The following is a 16462-nucleotide window of genomic DNA, read 5'->3' on the forward strand; positions in this document are numbered from 1 at the left end:
AAAAAACCACCAAAAGTATAATCCAACTTTATTTTATATGGTATAAGACTTAACAAACATATATAATGCCAGAGATTGTACTCTAAACTTCATATTGAAAAAATATAATTTGAAAATAGAAATAATTATCCCAAGTTTCATAATTTATTACTTCTCAGATTTGAAATCCGAAATCTAACATTCCTTTCTTAGGGCCCAAGATATCAATCAGCGTCAGGTTGTGAATCTTGCATAGCAACATGCAGCAGACAATTCATCTTTCCTTTAACTGGGAGCAATATTTAGTTTTACTTAGTTTCATAAGAGAAAATAGCTGCTCATAAACATAGGTATTTCCAAACATGCACAGAATCTTTGCACAATGTTTTTTATATTTAGGGTAACCATTACCTAGGAATTTGTAGAATTCTGGGATTCCCACATCATCATATTTAGTTTTCAGTATAGTGTTGCACTGCAATTCAATAACTTCCATTTGCAGCTCTGCATTCACATGATTAATATTCATCATGAAAGATGAACTGAACAATATCAGTTCATTTTCATAAAGTTTGAAATCGGAGAATCTTTTTTGGAATTCAGTCTTCAATTCTTTAATTTTTGGAATATAGTTCAGGCCATTGCTTTCATTTTCAGAAACTAATTTCAGTGTAGGGAAGTGGGCCAGATTGTTCCTTGTCAAATGAGTTTCCCAACAACACAATTTTGCTAGGAATTAGTGAATTGAATCATACATTTGTGTAACCACTTGTGAATGTCTTTGCAGAGAAATATCCAATGTATTTAGATGTGTTGTAATGTCAATCAAAAAGGCTGTCTTTGACCCAATTTTTGCTAGTGAGCTGAGGCACAGATTTTCCTTTAGAGGACATGAAAAAGTCAATTTCTTCCAACAGTTCAAAAAACTGCTTTAGCACTATACCACGACTCAGCCACTTCACTTCCATGTCACAGAACAGGCTTCCATATTGTGCATCTAACTCACTGAACAAAGTGTTGAACTTTCTGTGGTTTGAGCCATGGGAATGTATCCAGGTTATGCTGTAAATTACTATGTCCATGACGTGATCCATTTTTAACTTTTTAGCACAAAGTGATTCCTGGAGAATGAGGCCATGCACACACTTAAGTTCTGTGCCTTTGCAAAGCCCTGCCACCTTAGATTTAGTTTTATAACAAGTTGTTTAACACCAACCATTGCAGAATTACCATCTGTGCTAACACTTACTAATTTTGACCAGTCTACATTAAATTTTTTAAGACTTTTCTCAACACATAAAAATATGTCATTTCCTGATGCTGTGCCTGTTATGGGTACCATATTTAAAAGTTCTTCGGTCACATCAAAAGTTTCATCAACACCACGAATGAACACAGCCAACTGGGGAGCATTATTTATATCAGTGTTCCCATGAGCTGTGATAGAGAAAGCCACAAATGATTTCACTTTTTCCTGAAACCTGTCCTGTAAGTTTTCAGCCATATCATCAACATGCTGAGCAACAATATTACCAGTTAGTCTTATATTTGCAAATGCTTGTCTCTGTTCAGGGCACATAATTTCTGCTGCACTCAACAAGCATTCTTTTATAAACTCCCCATCTGTAAAAGGTTTTGATGCCCGGGCAATTTTCTCACTTAATATATAACTACACTCCATAGCAGCATCACCTATTTTATTCACATTCAAAAGCAAGTCATGCTGAAATCTCAGTCTTTTTTTCAGTTCGTTAAGTTTTTTGTCACGCATCTTTTCTGTATACCCATCGTGGTTCTTGCTATGGTTTGTTTCATAATGGTGTCTTAGGGTATGCTCTTTCAACACAGACAGACTTTGCATATTAAAAATGTAGGAACATTCTTTACTTCCACAAAAAAATAGGCTCTCTCCCATTTTTCTTGAAAAGTGTGGTTGTCTTGTTCTATACTTTGTCTTTCCACTTGTGGAAGAGAAAAATGCATAAGAAATATCAAAATGTCATCTTTTTTTTCCCCCTGAGACGCAGTCTCGCTCTGTCACCCGGGCTGGAGTGCAGTGGTGCGATCTTGGCTCACTGCAAGCTCCACCTCTCGGGTTCAAGGAATTCTCCTGCCTCAGCCTTCCGAGTAGCTGGGATTACAGGTATGCGCCATCATGCCCGACTAATTTTTGTTAGAGACGGGGTTTCACCATGTTGGCCAGGCTGGTTTCGAACTCCTGACCTCATCATCTGCCCTCCTCAGCCTCCCACAGTGCTGGGATTACAGGCATGAGCCACCATGCCCAGCCATGTCATCTTTACTATTAAAAAAAGGGCTATTTTCTAAGAAAAAAGTATTAACTCTATGTTTAAAAGTGCCAAGTGTTGTGCTGTTCCCACCACTGTTGGTGGGGAGACCCTCAGGAACTGTGGGGGTTACCAGCAAACAAGAGCAATGGCCACACCTAAAAGGAAGCAGCTACTTCTCATTGCCAGCCAACTGCTGCCATGTGGGAATGCAGCCACGGTGCCACCAGATTTTCTTTCCTTTTTCTTTGAGACAGATAGGGTCTCACTCTGTCCCCTCGGCTGGAGTGCAGTGGCACCATCATGGCTCACTGTAGCCCCAACCTCCCAGGCTCAGGCAATCCTCCTACCTCAGTCTCCTGAGTTAGCTAGGACTACAGGTATGCAACACCATGCCCAACTAATTTTAGTTTTTTTTTGTACAGACAGGGTCTCTCCATGTTGCCCAGGCTGGTCTTGAACTCCAGGGCTCAAGCTATCCACCCACCTCAGCCTCCCAAAGTGCTGGGATTACAAGTGTGAACCACTGCACCTGGGCAGATTTTCTGTTGTATCAAAAGAAGCTGGAAATCCAGGGGTTTATGTGAAATTTTTTGATTTTTTGAAATACTCATAACAAATTCAATGGTCTCTTATTGTATAAGCCAACATGTTTGCCGATCAGATAAGGCAAATTAGGGACACTGGTTTGGGGTCACTCGTTTAAACCTGCAAAAACACTACTTGAAGAAAATTAATATCTGAAGAGAATTAAATATCTAATTCTGAAACCACAGATATAAGAGCTTGTTCAAACAAAATCCTAGAGGGTGCCCAAAAAAGAAAAAATAAACTGATGGGTTTCCTTTTTTTTGCTTTGAGATAAGAGGTCTGTCTCTGTTACCCAGGCTGGAGTGCAGTGGTGTGATCTCGGCCAGGTGTGGTGGCGGGCACCTGTAATCCCAGCTACTCGGGAAGCTGAGGCAGGAGAATAGCTTGAACCCAGGAGGCAGAGGTTGCAGTGAGCCGAGATGGTGCCACTGCACTCCAGCCTGGGCAACAGAGCGAGACTCCGTCTAAAAAAATAAATAAATAAAAATAAAAAAATAAAATAAAAAATAAAGTGCTGAGTAGCCTTCCCATCTGTAGTCCAGCTACTCGGGAGGCTGAGGTAGGAGGATCACCTGAGCCCAGGAAATCGAGACTGACATGAGCCATGATTGTGCCACTGCACTCCTGCCTGGGCAAAGGGAGTGAGACCCTATCTCAAAATAATAATAAAAAAATAAAGTGCCAAGTACCCCTAACCTCATACCAGACGATCCCTTGGGATCCCCCTGTGACAACCCTGGTAAATCTCAATCCACAGAGCTCTGGGACCCCTCACCTCTCCAGGTGCTGTTCTTTCTATCTCTAGTTTCTTGGCCCTGGCTTTTCTCTCCAATATGGTCAAGAACTATGGCAAGCCCATCAATCTCCATTCCCTGCTTTTCTTCCAAGGCTCTCTCTGCCTCGGCTTGACTTGAATTCAATATATACAATCCTGCAATTGTGGGGATAAGGTGAGGCAGAGAAGAACAGTCGGCATTTAGGGCCACAGATGATTATTTGTCTTCTGTATCAGTAATATATAAGATTCAAAATCCAAAAAGTAGAAAAGGATATGGTTTAGAACATGTAGAAAAAGGAAAAAAAAAAAAAAAAGGATGTGATGTAGTCTTCCTTATATTCCTATTCCAGGCCACCCAATTTCTAACCACAGAGGCAACATTCTGTGTATATAAAAGCAAATGTATATGCACATACAATTTTTCTTAAAAAGCTTGAGATATAATTTACATATCATAAAATCCACCCATTTACACTTTACAATGGTTTCTAATACGTTTACACAACTGTACAATCATCATTGTAAACTCACTTTGGAACATTTTTATTGTCCCCAGAAGTACCCATCAGCAGTCACTCCTCATTCCTCCCAACCCATTCTCACTCCCAGCCACAAGCAACTACTGCTCTAGTTTGTCTATATAGATTTGGCTATACTGGACATGTCATATACAGAATGACATACCATACTTTATCAATCCATCAACTGACAGACATTTTGGGTCATTTCTACTTTTTGACTATTAAATAATGCTGACATGAACATTTGTAGGAGAGTGTGAACATATGTTTTCATTTCTTTGAGGTAGATACTTAAGAGAATTGCTGGACCATATGGCAATTCTATGTTTAACGTTTTGAGAAACTGTCAAACTTTTCCAAAGCAACTGCATTATTTCACATTCCCACCAGGAACATATGAGGGCTCCACCTTTTCCACATCCTTGTCAATATTTGTTACTGTTTGCCTTCTTTATTCTAGCCATTCTAATGAATGTGAAGTGTATCACATCATGGTTTTGATTTGCATTTCCCTAACAACTGTTGAGCATCTTTTTGCGTGCTTATTGGCCATTCATATGCCTTGTTTGCAGAAATGTCCATTCAAATCCTTTGCCCATTTTTTAATTGGGTTGCCTTTTTATTGTTGAATTGTAATATGAGTTCTTTATATATTTGGACACAAGTCCCTTATCAGATATATGATTTGCAAATATTTTCTTCCAGTCTATAGATTTTTTCTTCTTTTTTTTTGAGATGGAGTTTCACTCGTTGCCCAGGTGGGTGTGCAACGGCGCAATCTTGGCTCACTACAATCTCCACCTCCCAGGTTCAAGCGATTCTCCTGCCTCAGTCTCCCAAGTAGCTGGGATTACAGGCGCTCACCGCCACGCCTGGCTAATTTTGTATTTTTAGTAAAGACTGGGTTTTGCCATGTTGGCCAGGCTGGTCTCTAACTCCAGACCTCGGGTGATCCACCCACTTCGGCCTCCCAAAGTGTGGGATTACAGGCATGAGCCACTGTGCCCAGCCAGTCTACAGATTTTCTTTTTTTTTTTTTTTTTTTTTCTGAGACGGAGTCTCGTCGCCCAGGCTGGAGTGCAGCAGCGCGATCTTGGCTCACTGCAAGCTCCACCCCTCAGCCTTCTGAGTAGCTGGGACTACAGGTGCCCACCACCTCGCCTGGCTAGTTTTTTTTGTATTTTTAGTAAAGACGGGGTTTCACCATCTTAGCCAGGATGGTCTCAATCTCCTGACCTCGTGATCCACCCGCCTCGGCCTCCCAAAGTGCTGGGATTACAGGCGTGAGCCACCACGCCTGGCCCAGTCTACAAATTTTCTTTTGACTTTTTTTTTTATATGCTTTTATTTTTCCGTGATTACAAACACAACTGAATATCAAATGCACAAAGTAAGAATTATACGGAGAAAAAAAATCAGATACGTTCATATGTATATCACCTTTTCAAGGCTATTTCCATCCAGAATAACCTTGGTTTGCCGGGGTCAATAGAAAGAAGTCACAAAATCGCCTTTAGTCAAATTTGTGTGTTTGCTTTCTTCTATAATTCCAATACCTCCACCATCAATGACTTGAGATAGCTGCCAAGGTGTTATATAATCAGTGCCAGTGTCTTCATTCATTCTACAACGAAGGCTGTCACTTCACACTTGGAAGGTTGCACAGCGGCCAGGCAGAGGCGCTCCTCACTTCCCAGACAGGGTGGCCGGGCAGAGGTGCTCCTCACTTCCCAGACGGGACGGCCAGGCGGAGACGCTCCTCACTTCCTAGATGGGGTGGCGACCGGGCAGAGGCTGTAATCTTAGCACTTTGGGAGGCCAAGGCAGGCGGCTGGGAGGTAGAGGTTGTAGCGAGCCGAGATCACGCCACTGCACTCCAGCCTGGGCAACATTGAGCATTGAGTGAGCGAGACTCCGTCTGTAATCCCAGCACTTCGGGAGGCCGAGGCGGGCAGATCACTCGAGGTCAGGAGTTGGAGACCAGCCTGGCCAACACGGTGAAACCCCATCTCCACCAAAAACACAAAAACCAGCCAGGCATGGTGGCGTGCGCCACCTGCAATCCCAGGCATTCGGCAGGTCGAGGCAGGAGAATCACAGGAGCCTGAGGCAGGGAGGTTGCAGTGAGCCAAGGCTATGCCGCCGCACTGCAGCCTGGGCAACAGAGGGAGACCGTCCCAAAAAAGGAAAGAAAGGAAGGGAGGGAGGGAGGGAGGGAGGGAGGGAGGGAGGGACTTTTTAAATATGGGTTTGAAACACAAACATTTTTTATTTTGATTAAGCCCAACTTCTCAATTTTCTTTAATCACTTGTGCATAAAGTGTGTTTTCTTCTAAGGATTTTATGTTTTAGCTCTTACATTTAGGTCTTTGATCCATGTTATTTTTTGTGTACAGTGTGTTCTCCATTATGTTTTTACATAAAAGGCAGACTACTGTACACACTGTTTGTCTTTTTTCACTTAATATACACTTTGTCTTTTTTCACTTAATAATGTATACTGGAGATTATTTCCCATCAGTACACAAAATGCGATATCATTCCTTTTTACAGCTATATAGAAAAATATCTTATGGATCTGCCAGACAATTTTAACCACCTGTTGCTTGATATTCAGGTTAATTCTAATTTTGCATCAAACAACTTTGCAATACATTATTTCACATTTGTCTGAGACTAACTGCAGGGTAAATTCTTAGGAGTGGAACTGCAAGATAAAATGGTAATTGCAACTGTAACTTTGATAGCTACGGCTAAGTACCTAATCTCCATAGCGATTTCTCCAATTTCACTTCCAGTAACACAGTATGAGCATGCCAGTTTCTTTACCCTCTTCTCCACTGTGGTAACAAACTTTTCAATCTGTGACTGCTTGATAGGTAAAAAGTTGTATCTCAGTGTATATTTTATTTACAATTGTTTCACTATGAGTGATGAGTACCTTTTCCTATGCTTAAAACTCCGTTCCTGTCTGTCCACCATAGCCTGCCTGTTATTTCCCCTAAATTGTTGATATTTCTCTTACTCATTTGTTAGGTGCACTTTTATTTTATTTTATTTATTTATTTATTTTTGAGACAGAATCTTGCTCTGTTGCCCAGGCTGGAGTGCAATGGCGTGATCTCGGCTCACTGCAACCTTCGCCTCCCACGTTCAAGCGATTCTCCTGCCTCAGCTTCCCGAGTAGCAGGATTACAGGTGCCTGCCACCACACCTGGCTAATTTTTTCTATTTTTAGTAGAGATGGGGTTTCACCATGCTGGCCAGGATGGTCTGGAACTCCTGACCTTAGGTGATCTGCCCACTTTGGCCTCCCAAAGTGCTGAGATTACAGGCATGAGCCACCACACCTGGCCCTCAGAAGGTTTCATCACAGGGACGTGCTTAATTTTTATTTATTTATTATTATTACCGTTTAAGATGGAGTTTCACTCTTGCTCAGGCTGGAGTGCAATGGTGCAATCTCGGCTCACTAACCTCCGCCTCCCAGGTTCAAGTGATTCTCGTGCCTCAGCCTCCTGAGTAGCTGGGACTACAGGTGCCTGCCTCCACGACCAGCTAATTTTTTCTATTTTTAGTAGAAACAGGGTTTTACCATGTTGGCCAGGCTGGTCTCAAACTCCTGACCTCAGGTGATCCACCTACCTCAGCCTTCCAAAGTGCTGGGATTACAGGTGTGAGCCACCATGCCTGGTCTGGTGTACTTTTTTTTTTTTTGAGATGTAGTCTCACTCTGTTGCCCAGGCTGGAGTGCAGTGGTGCAGTCTCGGCTCACTGCAATCTCCACCTCCCCAATTCAAGTGATTCTCGTGCCTTCGCCTCCCAAGTAGCTGGGATTACAGGCGCCCACCATCATGCTCAGCTAATTTTTTTGTATTTTTAGTAGAGACAGGGTTTCACCATGTTGGCTAGGCTGGTCTTGAACCCCTAACCTCAGGTGATCCACCCGCATCGGCCTCCCAAAGTACTGGAATTGCAGGTTGAGTCACTGTGCCTGGCCAAATTTATGTATCTTTTCTTTTGGGACTTCCAGGATTGTGTCATATTTAAAAAGGCCTTCCTCTCCTGCAGATTATTAAACAAAACCCAAAAATATTCTCTATGTCTTCCTCTAATACTTTATGGTTTCATATTTTACATGAAATCTCTAACGAACCTGTAATTTAATTTGGTGAAAGGTATGAATAAGGACATATCGAGTCAGGTTCTTTCTTCTTGAGACAGAGTTTTGCTCGTTGCCCAGGCTGGAGTGAAGTGGCAAGATCTCGGCTCACTGCAACCTCTGCCTCCCGGGTTGAAGTGATTCTCCTGTCTCAGCCTCCTGAGTAGCTGGGATTACAGGTGTGTACCACCACGCCTGGCTAATTTTCTGTATTTTTAATAGAGACAGGGTTTTACCATGTTGGCCAGGCTGGTCTCAAACTTCTGAGCTCAGGTGATCCCCCCGCCTCGGCCTCCCAAAGTGCTGGGGATTATAGGCATGAGCCACTGTGCCTGGTCTGAGTCAGATTCTTAAACATAATGCACCACATTCTGTTTTTTTGTTTTGTTTTGTTTTTTTGAGACGGAGTCTCCCTCTGTCACCAGACTGGAGTGCAGTGGCCCAATCTTGGCTCACTGCAACCTCTGCCTCCCGGGCTCAAGCAATTCCCCTGCCTCAGCCGCCCGAGTAGCTGGGACTACAGGAGCGTGCCACCACGCCTGGCTAATTTTTTGTATTTTAGTAGAGATGGGGTTTCACCATGTTGGCCAGGATGGTCTCAATCTCCTGACCTCATGATCCGCCGGCCTCGGCTTCCCAAAGTGCTGGGATTACAGGCATGAGCCACCATGTCCAGCCTGCACCACACTCTTTTCTGGCATAGGTACTATGCTTTATTTCACATGGCCATGGATCTCTGGTTTCTCTTATCTCCCATTTATTTTTTATTATTTTTAATTTAGTACATATCAGATATTAAACTGAAAAAACAGATACTACACTTGATCTTAGCCAAAAGGCTGAGAAGTGATACAGTAATTCTTCAGGTAGAGAAATGATTATAAAGATTCAAGTATATTTAATTAAAACCTAATTAAACTCTGAGAAATTATATAGCTTTTGGCAGGAATTTGTTTGCTTGCTTTCTGGAGACTATAAGCAGAGTGCTCCCAAATCTCCTCCTGGTAAACACTGCTAACAATTTGGAATTTATTCTTTCAGATTTGTTTTCCTATATTTATCATGGCTTTCCAGGTCAATACATATAGTTCTATCTTATGCTTGTTAGATCTGTAGTATTCTTTCTAGAGATTACATTCATCAGAACATACTGCTACAGATTATTTTAGAGTTCACCTACACCAACACATTTAGCTCAAATGTATCTATAAACCCAATATTCAATTTTCACCTCAATGACAATCCCTCCAAAATATATTATACTCCACCCTCTCTAATTTCACCATATTCACTCTCTTACTCTACCAAAGCCTAGATACCTAAGGACAGTGTTTCATTAATTGGTTACAACATAAACCTAACAATTCAATTCTATGTTCTATTTTGGTACCTGTCCAAGCAAGTTACCAGGTACATTATCCTAGTGGAGTCAGCCCTGGAGAGAGAAGAAGGAATGTACATAATCTATGAATAAATTCCAATCTTCAATCTTGTACTTGGTAGCAGATGAAGTCTCTATTTCTCTATAGCACCACTACAGTTTTCTAGGAGTTTTAGCTGTCCCTTTATGATGTCTCCTTCAGCTTTTTATGCCTACTGGCAGAAATCTGGATAACTACTCTTTCCTTCTCTAAAATCAGGCATAAAAGATTTGAGAGAATGTAAGGAAATTCCATTATGTTTGTATCCAGTAGACATACATTCTTATTCAGTACAAGGTGCAAAACATACCTTTTACTCATCCCATCTTTGCTCACTAATCTGATTTGAAAAGCATCCTCAAACACTTAATTCATGTGGAATGACTTTGTCAGGCAGGTTCTTGATCAAAAGTGTTTTGGCATTTTGATCTACATAAAAACAAAAGAATATTTTTGGTGAGTTTAGATTTAGTAAGCATCAAAAGTCCCCTAAGACAGAAAAAATACCCCTCGGGCCGGGCGCAGTGGCTCATGCCTAGAATCCCAGCACCTTGGGAGGCTGAGGTGGGCGGATCACAAGGTCAGGAGATGGAGACCATCCTGGCTAACACAGTGAAACCCCATCTCTACTAAAAATACAAAAAATTAGCCGGGTGTGGTGGCACGTGCCTGTAATCCCAGCTACTCGGGAGGCTGAGGCAGGAGAATGGCTTGAACACGGGAGGTGGAGGTTGCAGTGAGCCAAGATCGCACCACTGCACCCCAGCCTGGGTGACAGAGCAAGACTCTGTTTCAAAAAAAAAGAAAAAAGAAAAAATACCCCTCAAAGAGTTGCAAAGTGGTGGAAACAACAATACATCTTCATTCATTTAACAAATATTTGAACACATACTCTGGGTTAGGGCCTGTGCTACATGCTCGCTGTGAAAACATGAACTTGGCCTCTGCTCTCAGGAATGTGTTCTTGTTGGAGAAGACTGGTAAATGAAGAGTCATGTAATTATAAACTTTGATAAGTGCCAGGATGGACAAGTAAAAGGGGCAATGACGAAGTCTAGTAGAGAAGACTTACCCTAGTGTGGGGGTAAGGAAAGAGTTTTCTGGTCTGAGGAAGTGACATTTAAGATGAAACTGGATGGATGGGTTTCAAGTAGCCAGGGACTGAGTCCTGGAAAGAACCTTATGACAGAGAAAGGTGAGCCATGCGGCTCGAGCACAGGAGAGAGGGCAAGGTGCCACGGAGGCAGGTGGCCTGTCATAAACTGAGGACTACTTGCATCAAATTAGAAACAATGTGATATTCCTGCCTGACCCAAAATCTTCTAGATACATCGATACCTTTGAACAAATTACCTTGTTTGCATACTTTTGTTTCCCTTCCCTTTGGTTTCTTAAATTTAATTTCATACCCAAGGACTTTTGTATCACTTAGTTCCAAGGCTTTTTCTTGATCATCAGCAGATTTAAAATTCACATAATGGCAGGGCACAGTGGCTCACGCCTGTAATCCCAGCACTTTGGGAGGTCGAGGCGGGTGGATCACGAGGTCAGGAGATCAAGAACAACCTGGCTAACACAGTGAAACCCCGTCTCTACTAAAAAAATAAAAAAAATTAGCCGGGCGTGGTGGCAGGCGCCTGTAGTCCTAGCTACTTGGGAGGCTGAGGCAGGAGAATGGCATGAACCTGGGAGGCGGAGCTTGCAGTGAGCCGAGATCGTGCCACTGCACTCCAGCCTGGGCGACAGAGCGAGACTCCGTCTCAACAAAAAAAAGAAAAAAAAATTCACATAACCAAATCTCCTACAGAGATGTAGAAGAAAAGGGAAAAAGCACACACAGGTAAGATGAAGAGCATATGCCTCTGGTTAGCTAATCACACTAGCTGTTGGAATAGAAATCAGCACTAAGTCACAAGCAGCTGCCTAATTTACAATTTAAAAGCAAGGCTCCACAAACTGGCAGTCAGTACTGTGAAGTAACTATGGAGAAGTAGTTCTCACCCGGGGGCAAGCTTGACAATGTCTAGAAACATTTTTGGCTGTTACAAACAGGGAGTCATCTAGTGTCTAACGGGTAGAATCCAGGGAGGTTGCTAAACATCCCACAATGAACTGGACAGCCACCATAACATAAAACTGCCCAGCCCAGACCCAGCACGGTGGCCCATGCCTGCAATCCCAGCACTTTGCGAGGCCAAGGCGGGCAGACTGCTTGAGCTCAGGAGTTTGAGACCAGCCTGGTCAACGTGTATTTCCTGTCTCTACAGAAAATACACACACAAAAAAATTAGCCGGGCATACTGGTACATGCCTGTGGTCCCAGCTACTTGGGAGGCTGACATGGGAAGATGGCTTGAGCCAGAGGGCAGGGGTTGCAGTGAGCCAAGATTGCACCATTGCACTCCAGCCTGGATGACAGAGCCAGACCCTGTCTCCAAAGAAAAAGAATTGTCCAGCCCAGAATGTCAGTAGTGCTGAAGTCAAGAGACCTCATTCTAGAGCAAGGACTGAGAATCTGTGCAGTTTGCCTATTGACGTCTCTATTAGTTTTCTGCTTAACAACTGACAAAATTTAACCAAAAGCTATAGAAAGTGTGGCTTGAAATTACAAATTTTGGCTGGGCACAATGGTTCATACCTGTAATCCCGGCACTTTGGGAGGCTGAGGTGGGAGGATTACTTGAGCTCAGGAGTTTGAGATCAGCCTGGGCAACATGGCGAAACCTCATGTGTACAAAAAAGGCATGGTGATGTATGCCTGTAGTCCTAGCTATTAAGGAGGCTGAGGTGGGAGGATTGTTTGAGCCCAGGTGGCAGAGGTTGCAGTGAGCCATGATCACACCACTGTACTCCAGCCTGGGAAACGGAATGAGACCCTGTTTCAGAAAAAGTTATTTACTTATGTATTTATTTTTGGCTGGGTGCAGGGGTTCACACCTGTAATCCCAGCACTCTGGGAGGCTGTGGCTGGCGGATCACTTGAGACCAGGAGTTCAGGACCAGTCTGCCCAACATGGCAAAACCCTGTCTCTACTAAAAATACAAAAATTAGCCGGGCATGGTGGCAGGCGCCTGTAATCTTAGCTACTCAGGAGGCTGAGGCAGGAGAATTGCTTGAACCTGGAAGGTAGAGACTACAGTAAGCTGAGATCGTGCCACTGCACTCTAGCGACAGAGGGAGACTGTCTCAAAAAAAATTTTTTTTTTTAATTTTTAAGAAACAGGCAGGCCACAGTGAGATTGCACCACTGCACTCCAGCCTGAGCGACAGAGGGAGACTGTCTCAAAAAAAAAAAAAAATTTTTTTTTTTTAATTTTTAAGAAACAGGCAGGGCACAGTGGCTCACACCTGTAATCCCAGCACTTTGGGAAGCTGAGGTAGAAGGATCACTTGACCCAGGAGTTTGAGACCAGCCTGGGTAGCAAGACCCTGTCTCTAAGACTTGGAAGATCTTGGGATTATTTTAATATTTTGGTTGGGAAAGTGGGTAGCAAAGTTTAATATAACAGATTTACTAAACATGAGCCACTGAAGGATTTTACATATTCATTTTAAATGGCAAGTGACTGAGGTAAAATCCCACCAAAGGGTGAAGAGCAGGTAACAAAAGGACCTGAGAAGACAGCAGCCTATGAACCATCATGAAGTAACATAAAGCTACTGGAACTCCTAAATTCTCCAGGAATAGTAAGTGCTGGGCTGATACGCTCTTAAAAACCGTCTTAGTTTATTGGTATTTACCTGGACAAGCCAACTCTGACACCAACAACTTCAAGATCATTTTTAGCAAAAAATTCACTGAGGCCAGCTTTTAGTTCAGCAGCAGTTTTGTTGAAATCCAAGTTTCCAAAAAACAGTTGGAGTGCTATACATGGTTCAGTTGCTACACAAAAAGGTAAAAAAAAAAAAAAAAAAAAGAACTCAGTTCAGAAAAAATAGCACTAAAAGAAAATCCACTGAAGATTGTAACACCAAGCGTCTGTAGCAAATCCCATTGTTGCTCCTTTGGGCTAATGGAGACTAAGTTTTTGCCAACGTGACATTCTCCATGCATCTCCTGTGCTTTAAACCACAGCCAATAAGCTACCTTCTAATTTCTTTTCTTTTTTTTTTTTTTTTGAGACGGAGTCTGGCACTGTTGCCCAGACTGGAGTGCAGTGGCACAATCTCGGCTCACTGCAAGCTCCGCCTCCTGGGTTCACGCCATTCTCCTGCCTCAGCCTCCCAAGTAACTGAGACTACAGGTGCCTGCCACAACGCCCGGCTAATTTTTTGTACTTTTAGTAGAGACAGGGTTTCACCGTGTTAGCCAGGATGGTCTCGATCTCCTGACCTCGTGATCCACCCGCCTCGGCCTCCCAAAGTGCTGGAATTACAGGCATGAGCCAGCGCGCCTGGCCAGTTACCTTCTAATTTCTGCTTTTTGGCTCCAGGGGAATCTTTCTGATTGGCCATTTCCTTCTTTTGTTTATCAGGTGTTTCTTTGATAGGTTCTGTGGGTGAAAGCCAGAATATCGCATTTGTAATCATCTGCTTGGGCCACTAATGAGTAAACTGGAAACTTTTATACTATCCACAAACATCATTCCTAAGCTATACTTAATTGTCACAAGACTCATGAGTTGAGTCTGGTCAGGGTACTTTTAAAAGCATTTCTAAATTAATAAGAGAGTTATTTAAATTAATAAAAGAAATACAACAGCCCCTTCTGATGGGCTTCACTTACAACTAGCATTCCATGATGCCAGCCACACTGCTTAACAGGGCTGATCCAGATCATCCGACCTTCCTCCTCCTCCTCTTCCTCACTGCCTTTGTCACTGCCACTGTTGTCATCCTGTTCATCATCTTCAGCCCTCATGGGAAGGTCTTCTCTAACTTTGGCCCCAGCTTTATTTTTTCCCCCACCCCTAGAATCACAAGGGAAGCCACCTAATCAATTATTATTACATAGACTAGTTAAGAATGACAAATTCTCCTTTCAGAGAACAATTGTTCTTTTATATCTGGCTGTATACAAATACCTAAGAAAAAAATTCACAGCACTTTAACTTTTTATTTTATTTTGAGATAGGGTCTCACGTATGTTGCACAGGCTGGAATGCAGTGGTGAGATTACGACTCACTGAGGCCTCGATCTCCCTGGCTCAATCCATCCTCTCACCTCAGCCTACCAAGTAGCTGGGATTACAGGTGTGTGCCACCATACCTGGCTAATTTATTATTTATTTATTTATTTATTATTTATTTATTTTTGAGACAGAGTCTCACTCTGTTGCCAGGCTGGAGTGCAGTGGTGCAGTCTCGGCTCACTGCAACCTCCACCTCCTGGGTTCAAGCGATTCTCCTGCCTCAGCCTCCCAAGTAGCTGGGATTATAGGCACGCGCCACCACACCCGGCTAATTTTTGTATTTTTAGTAGAGATGGGGTTTCATCATGTTGGCCAGGCTGGTCTTGAACTCCTGACCTCATGATCCGCCCACCTCAGCCTCCCAGAGTGCTGGGATTACAGGCGTGAGCCACCATGCCCGCATACCTGGCTAATTTATTAATTTCTTGTAGAGATAGGGTCTCGCCCTGTTGCCCAAGCTGGTCTTGAACTCCTGGCCTCAAGCAATTATCTTGCTTCAGCCTCCCAAAGTGCTGGGATTACAGGGTATGAGCCACAACACCCAGTCTCATTTTAACTTTATTATGAAATAATTTTAAATGTATTGTTCTTGCATTTTAATAACTATAGTAAGAATTACTGCTTTGGTAGCAATATTTTAAATGTTACACAGACTCCATCAAGACAGAAAAAAACCACTAAAAATTAAATCTGAGACGACCTACCTGCGTGGATCATAAGCATAAAGACAGAACTCATCAATGTATAGTATTCAAAGAGAAAATTTCTGGGCTAGGCATGGTGGCTCATGCCTGTAATCCCAGCACTTTGGGAGGCCAAGGCGGGCAGGTCAGTTCAGGTCAGGAGTTCAAGATGGCCTGGCCAACATGGTGAAACCCCATCTCTACTAAAAATAGAAAAATTAGCCAGTGTGGTGGTGTGCGCCTGTAGTCCCAGCTACTCAGGAGGCAGTGGCTGCAGTGAGCCAAGACCACACCAGTGCAGTCCAACCTGGGTGACAGAGCAAGACTCTGTCTCAAAAAAAAAAAAAAAAAGAAAAAAAGAAAAAGAAAAAATATCTGACTAGGGTCAGGTAGAAAGCAAAGGTCAAACAAACATCCACTGAGACTCCCCATCAATGAGGCCCATCCTGAAGAATCAGCCAGGGATTGCCAAGGCAGTTTTCAGAGGGATGGATTTTTAACAGAATCTCTCCCCAAGTGCTGCAGAATGGCATATACAGCAGCTTGTCTCTAACTCACAGCCACTCACCAGGAACCCCCTGCAGAAGGATTCTTTACCTTCCTCATCCTGGTCCGACTCACTGTTCCTGTCTTCATTCTCCTGGTGGCTCTCACAGTCCTTGAGCGTGGCTCCCCTCCTGCTTGGTGATATTAACTTTTCAGCAAACACAGGAGCCAGGACTTTTCCTCCCCTTTCTTTCCTGGGACAGTTGTGTTCTTCCTGCAATTCTTATGAGGGACAAGAACCTGGAGGAGAAACAGCAACAATGAAAAGATGCCTCTTCATGCAGCTACAATCACACTGCACAGTCACTAAGTGCAAGATTCGGGTCGGGCATGTACATCAACAACTATTTCAACTCTCTA

General features: G+C 43.1%; 1 long non-coding RNA gene and 1 pseudogene across 8 annotated transcripts in view; both read right to left on the minus strand.

Annotated features, from left to right (window-relative positions):
• LOC129488573 (uncharacterized) overlaps positions 1-16462 on the minus strand; it is a 22983-nt gene continuing 6521 nt past the window's right edge. For 2 of the 8 annotated variants that reach the window (XR_010122253.1, XR_010122256.1), the window contains exons 3-6: positions 16154-16342; positions 14148-14234; positions 13483-13624; positions 1-10169 (exon numbers count right to left, since the gene is read on the minus strand). This is a non-coding gene — a long non-coding RNA (uncharacterized lncRNA). Of the gene's footprint in view, positions 10170-13482; positions 13625-14147; positions 14235-14467; positions 14652-16153; positions 16343-16462 lie in introns of all 8 variants that reach the window. The other 6 variants (XR_010122258.1, XR_008659696.2, XR_010122257.1 and 3 more) reach the window with 5 other exon arrangements.
• On the minus strand, positions 9047-9170 carry LOC129489089 (uncharacterized; annotated as a pseudogene).

The sequence above is a fragment of the Symphalangus syndactylus genome, chromosome 8 (genome assembly GCF_028878055.3).
Source record: "Symphalangus syndactylus isolate Jambi chromosome 8, NHGRI_mSymSyn1-v2.1_pri, whole genome shotgun sequence".
Lineage (NCBI taxonomy): Eukaryota > Metazoa > Chordata > Mammalia > Primates > Hylobatidae > Symphalangus > Symphalangus syndactylus.